We start from the raw sequence: 6,084 nt of genomic DNA on the forward strand, positions 1-6,084 counted from the left end.
CGATGTAATATTCAACAACTTTTTTTGCTGTGTTGTATGATCCTGTTGTTGGAAGAAAATTCTTATCTATACGGTGGATGCACGTGGGCGATGTTGCCCACGGATTCACCCAAACCATTTTTGGCAGGTTCATACAATGGCAGGTTAAGTACAATTAGAGGTAATTAAATATGATCAAGTCGAACAGCGAGGATACTCCACAGTCAACCGACAGTTGCTACAGTGAGTGGTAGTTCCATATCATCATCATCATCAGAGCCTATATAAAATGTGAATAATTTTAGTAAACGCTTTTTTCGTAGCGGATAGATTTTAGAAAAATTACTGGAATATAAACGATCCTTATTATGGCTACAAATGAGCAAAATTTCAAATAGTTTGGTTTATTGTATTTCAAGAAAATGTGTATATTTGACAGAGGGATGTTTTTTTTTTAAATAGCTCTAACTTCTTACACCTTTAATCAAATAAGCCCAATATTACACCGATAACATCAAATGTTTGATGAGCCAGCAGTATCACTAATGTACGCTAAATGTTGAGATACACTGTACACATGTACTAGGCATGGTGAAAGTCAGAATGTTTTGCTGCAACTACCATTCGATTTTGATTGATGTGTGAAATCTTTACCCATTAACTCGCCTATTTAGTTCTGTGGAAAGAATTGGTGTCGGTACTTGGAATCATAATTACAACTGATTTAAAAAGTGACTCTCTCTGAGTTAGTTTCATCGGCCGTGTATGGAATTAAGCAATCGTATGGACAACCGCTGGAAACTAACGATTTTCAATTGGCTCACTACTTGACTAGCCTATTGGTCCCAAGCAAATCGATTAAAGTACCCCATTTCAAACAAAGTTCTAGTACTAAACTATCAAGTTGACGAAAGAAGTAAAAAGCAACTGGTGAATGTCGTCTTCGGTTGTGATCCATCACCGATCTGGTCATTCCCGACAATCACGACAGTCATCTGTGCTCGTTTTGAAGCAGTTGCTGCTTTGCTTGCTATATTGTGAGTGTGTTGATGTGTGAACCCAACAGCTTCCGTTTAATGTTGCCTACTTTGTTTGTAACTAACACAGTCGCGCCTGCCGTGACGAACTTGGAATGCGTAGGCATTATTTTCATTTTCTTCTGTCGTTTCGCTTTTTCTCATGATCGTACTGCAGAAGACGGATTTCACGCCAACTCGTCTTCGGAGTTGGCAGCACCCTCTCAGAACCTTATGAAACTTTGTGGGTGTGGAGACTTAGCAATTTTAAGCAACTTTGCGTACTTATTTTTTTCAAAATTTATCTCGCCTAACATTTGATAAGGGTCAAAGTTTTTTGTCGATTTTTTTTCAAATCGATATAGCTTAAAAATGACAAGCCCTACAAAATAGTGATGTATGGCGAACTTTTAGCAAATAATCTGAAATTTTATAAAAAAAATTAAATAAATTAAAAAATTGGTTTCTACACTCTAAAAAAATATATTTAAAAATTAAAAGTCATTTTCCCAAAAATGCTACCTCTCAGATTTGCTTGATATTTTTTCTCATGAAAGGCAATATAATTACCTAACTTTTCTTCATACATCGCAAAGTGGGCGCTTTTAAGGAAAAAAAGTTGTTCGAACAACAACTTTTTCATGTTAATTTTTTTTAGCGTGTTTCACTCAAAGTCGAATAGTAATACGCGCACAACCTTATTAAAATCCGTTGAAACTTAATGAGCATAAAGATTTTGACCTTTTGATAATCTGGGCGTGCTTAAACCAAAAATCTAGCCTAACATTTGAAAGGGCCTAATACAGAGGATTTTCCTGCATTTCGAATGGTGTTTTAATAAATGAAAACTCTAGTGTTTTTGTTTAGTGCATAATTTATTTTCCTATAATTCTCCATACATAATTTGAGTTTTTCATTGATTATTAGTCTATCGGAAACAGAGTGAAATTTTTCGGAGTTTCCTTAGAATGTGAAAATCGCTTAGTAGAAATTATGTTTTGAGAAATAGGTACAAAACAATGAAATTTTTGTGTACCAGGTATAGTTTTTACATGACTGAACAGCTCCTTGAGTTCATCGGACATCTTTGTGTATTGATCATTTGATATGAAGCAGAAGTTCAATTTTGTTATGCTTGTATCTGTTTGTTTAACTGCCCAGTCATACAGTTCTTGTGGAGTTGTGATTGTGTTTCCATAATCTCGAGCAAGACTTGCTCTCTTTGCCATTCGTTTGAGAGTTCCTCCAATTGTGTCACATGGGCCTTTCCCATGAGACGTTGCGAAGAAGTGCCATTCTGCTTCCAATCCATACTTGGACTTGAAGTTGCACAAACTGGCAAAATTCTTTTTATTTTTGTAATGAGCCGCTGCTCCATCTGACATGAAAGTAATTTTTGTGAAACAAATAGATTTTTTAATGAAATCTAACAATTTTGATATAAATAATTGAACTGCTCGTGCTCTAAAAAAATGTTGAAAATGAAGTTGTATCTTCGATGTACAATCCTTAAACCACACAGTTGAAACAGTTAAAGTTATTATTATTTACCTAGTGTATCATCAAATTCCTGATGTTCTGATTGCTGATGACTTGTTGATGGTTGCGGCTCTTCAAACTTCCGAGCATGGCTTGATTCTTTTCCATCCGATCGCCTCTTTTTCGGGAGAGGTGTCCTATTGTGCACTAAAATTCCACGACACGATTCACAAATACGCATTGTTACATCCAATTGATGATCAAAGCCCCATGAATGTATTTTCTCTATGAGACTTGATGATAAATTACGTAAATTATTGCGGCTGCAATTGGGATTGTTTATGTTGGCACTACATTGCACCCTTTCAATAATCAATTCAGCAGATTTTTCCATTGTTGTATATATAAACACTTTTTCGTTTCAACAACTATGCAGCACTACACTTTCAACAACTATGCACTACAGCAACTATGAGCATTGTTGTGATATCACCAAACTTAAATATTAGATTATGTCGGTAGAAACAGACTGCGGTGCTTTAAGTTTATACCTTATATCTCTCATGTGACTACCTGCGTTGTTATATAACTGCTATATAGCAGGTAACTTAACGATTATTTTAGGCATGCCTTAAATAATCGTTAAGTTACCTGCGCTATTATATGTATTCACTTGAGAGATGAGGTATAAACATATATGCATATTGCTTACTAATGGACACACCTAATACATAAAAATAAATGAATGATTATTTTTCTAATTAAATTAATCACAAATACATGAATTGAAATCTTTTCATGAATAAAACATACTAAGTGATTTTTACTTAGTTTACCTGTTGATTTGGAACAATTTGAGGGTGGTTTTATAGAAGTTGGATAGAGTGTATGCATATATTATAATACAATCCATCACAGGGAAGTGCAAACCATGCTGAGATGGCTGTTCCTCATTAGAACGTTTTGTTCTGAACTCTTATTGGACGATTTGCAGGTAACTTCTCTGTACCCGTTTTCAAATGTTAGGCTAGATTTCGCCCAGATTATCGAAAAGTATACCCATAAAGTTTAATCGAATTTTAATAAGGTTGTGCGCGTATTACTATTCGACTTTGAGTGAAACACGCTAAAAAAAAATTAACATGAAAAAGTTGTTGTTCGAACAACTTTTTTTCCTTAAAAGCGCCCACTTTGCGATGTATGAAGAAAAGTTAGGTAATTATATTGCCTTTCATGAGAAAAAATATCAAGCAAATCTGAGAGGTAGCATTTTTGGGAAAATGACTTTTAATTTTTAAATATATTTTTTTAGAGTGTAGAAACCAATTTTTTAATTTATTTAAATTTTTTTATAAAATTTCAGATTATTTGCTAAAAGTTCGCCATACATCACTATTTTGTAGGGCTTGTCATTTTTAAGCTATATCGATTTGAAAAAAAAATCGACAAAAAACTTTGACCCTTATCAAATGTTAGGCGAGATAAATTTTGAAAAAAATAAGTACGCAAAGTTGCTTAAAATTGCTAAGTCTCCACACCCACAAAGTTCCATAAGGTTCTGAGAGGGTGCTGCCAACCACTGGATGAGTTGGCGTGAAATCCGTCAGAAGTCTTCACTGTTTTCAGCTCAGCTCTGTTACTGTCTTCGGTCCCAAGCTAATGGATGCACCCCTCGAAACATAGGGAAATCCACGAAGCCCTCATTTTATCTGTCAAACTTTCATAGCGAATCAAAACAAACATTGTGCGGTACTAGAATTTCTAGAAAATCGATTTGCTTGGGACCAATAGGCTAGTCAAGCAGTGAGCCAATTTAAAATCGTTAGTTTCCACCGGTTGGTAGCATGCTACTTTTGTACTATAGTACAAAGAGAAAGTCGACGAAGAGGATCTGTCAATGTTACTTAGGACCTAATGCAATGTTTAGCTTGAAATGTTCTGAATTGTTTTTTTTTTTTCAATTTATATCTTAAATTTTCATTACGTCGAAAGTAACAAAGGTAAACAAAGTCGAGCTATCAGTGCCAATCGATGCTCCTTCTATTACGCTATATACTGTCCGGATATAGGATCACATTACATGTTTAAATTTGCTTTTTGACGTAATCAACTTCCGATCAAAATCCGCATAGGGTGAGAAGGGGTGTTTAATAGTTTCTTACGGTTTCTTACATGGGAGGGTGAGGGTCTCAGAAATGTCTTTCGTAAGCACTTTTTTTCAACTCCCGCCCTCCATTGTAAAGGCCCACGCACATTAGATCTGGATCGGACGCGTTGCGGCAAAGTGACAGCTAAATCTATTGTCTAACTGTCAAATTTACGTCAACGCAATGCAAACGGATCTAATGTGGGTGGCCCTTAAGACTTAGTAATATTTGCGAAGTTGCGCTTACACCACCGCCGTCAAAATATACGTTGGTAAACACGTCTCATTTTGAACCTAAGCTATCGTACCAAACGGTAAACTGTACGATTGTTTCGGTCATGTTCAAATGTCTACGTAGCTTATGAACAACCTCCATGCAAAAGCATCGTAACAACTAAATCGTATGTAGTTTGAGGATATGCTTGCTAATAATATAAAAAAAAACCAACGATCATTGTCGGATTGCTTTTTTTCTGTTTTAAATTTCCATGGAACTCATTTCAGACTCAGCGTCAGTACCCTACGTAAAATGATTCTTGAACCGAATTATTATCAACCAAATGTCACGTACTGCAGAAAGAGCTCAATTCCCAATTATTTCATTTCCATCTTAACCTTCCTTCATGGTTTCAGACGCAATCAACGAGGATTGAGCAGACCGCTTCTCTAATGAAAGCGGTGGTAGGGTTAACAAAGATTTAATGATCGAAAAATGACCACTTCTCGAGAAAACCACCCAAAGTCGTGCCGAAGCATACTTTACCTCTTTTCTCAATAAAACACCAAAGAAAAAGTTTTTCGCTTGCCCTTCAACGCCAACCCAAATTCAATGAAACCCACTCTATATATACATAGGCAAATGGATAATGCTTCTGGGAAAACGGTGATTATATGTATTTTTCAAATTAAATGCAAACGGCCCAACTTTCGTCAAATATTTAAAGAGCAAATTTAATTAAAATACCGTTGATCAGCAACCAAATTCATATAAGCTACAATCTGGTGCGACAGTGCTGGCTAAAAAGGAACAGTTTGGCGCTCTATAAATGTAATACATATATTTAGGTTTATAGAATGCCGAGACAGGGCGGGAAATCGTGGCAGAATTTATCACAATATTTGTTTATATTTTTCTTTTCTTGGAATTCAGACTTGTTGACAAAACAATAAATAGGGCAAAAAAACTGCACTTTTCATTGAAACCAAATACCATTGTGGTACCTTATTTCGCATAAAAAAAATCATTAATGTTCGCTAACGATTTGTATTATAGAGTACTTAAAATAATGGAAATCTACAAACAAAACTGTATAGATTAAGGAAAGTTTAGGAGTTGGGCAGATGTTTTAAAGTTATCTTAATTTTTTTGGCAAATTACAATTGGCCACAAATTATTGCCTCAATATCATTAATATTGGATCCTCTATTTACGCATACAATGTTTGTATAGTTTTAGCTAGTTGA

This window comes from Ochlerotatus camptorhynchus, unplaced genomic scaffold (genome assembly GCF_037179485.1).
Source record: "Ochlerotatus camptorhynchus isolate MF236.1 unplaced genomic scaffold, CSIRO-AGI_Acam_v1.1 ptg000826l, whole genome shotgun sequence".
In the NCBI taxonomy this organism is placed as follows: Eukaryota; Metazoa; Arthropoda; class Insecta; order Diptera; family Culicidae; genus Ochlerotatus; species Ochlerotatus camptorhynchus.